The 758-nt window shown below is 35.6% G+C and overlaps 1 pseudogene; it reads right to left on the bottom strand.

Moving 5' to 3' along the window:
- Positions 1–224: 224 nt before the first annotated feature.
- Positions 225–343, bottom strand: LOC133363506 (5S ribosomal RNA; annotated as a pseudogene).
- Between the last annotated feature and the right edge of the window lie 415 nt (positions 344–758).

The following is a 758-nucleotide window of genomic DNA, read 5'->3' on the forward strand; positions in this document are numbered from 1 at the left end:
ATTGCCAGTAATTAGCAATTTTTAGTAGGCTGGCTTTCAGATTCATCAATGAATGTCAACATCTTGGTCAAGAATGTGTCATTGCACTAGCTATGCTTGCTACATAGTATTAATTGTTGTTGATATATGCCTTCAAGTCGATTACCACTTGTCCTTTTTGGATGTATTCTTAGGGTTTTCATGGTAAGAGGTATTCAGAGGTGGTTTACCATTGCCTTCCTTTAAGCCTACAGCACCCTGTATTCTGAGGCGGTCTCCCATCTAAGTACTAACCAGGCCTGACCCTGCTTAGCTTCTAACATCAGACGAGATTGGACTTGTTCAGGGTTGTATGGCTGTAGAGTATTGACTGTATTAGCTTCTAATTTTTTGCTCATTTGACCGACTTATATTTAGCCTTTAACAGTACCAAACTCAACAGACCTTAGCTGTGAGATAATGCAAGGTATGATCAATAACTCTGGAAAAAATCCAAGTTAATCAACCTATATATACAGCCAAATCTTCATCGTATTTATTTGAGGAAAAATCGCACTGATCTCAAAGGATACTTTCATATAATAATAATAATAATAAAATTTTATTTGTTAGTCGCCTATCTGTCCGACTTAACAGACACTCTAGGTGACTTACATAGAATAAAATATACAATATACAATATACAATCAACACATTCAGCAATTTAATCTAACACCAAAAACAATAATTAAAACATCAAGAAAAACTAATCCCCCCAACGTTCTTAAAGGCCTGCCTGA

The sequence above is a fragment of the Rhineura floridana genome, chromosome 8, assembly GCF_030035675.1.
Source record: "Rhineura floridana isolate rRhiFlo1 chromosome 8, rRhiFlo1.hap2, whole genome shotgun sequence".
NCBI classification, from domain to species: domain Eukaryota; kingdom Metazoa; phylum Chordata; class Lepidosauria; order Squamata; family Rhineuridae; genus Rhineura; species Rhineura floridana.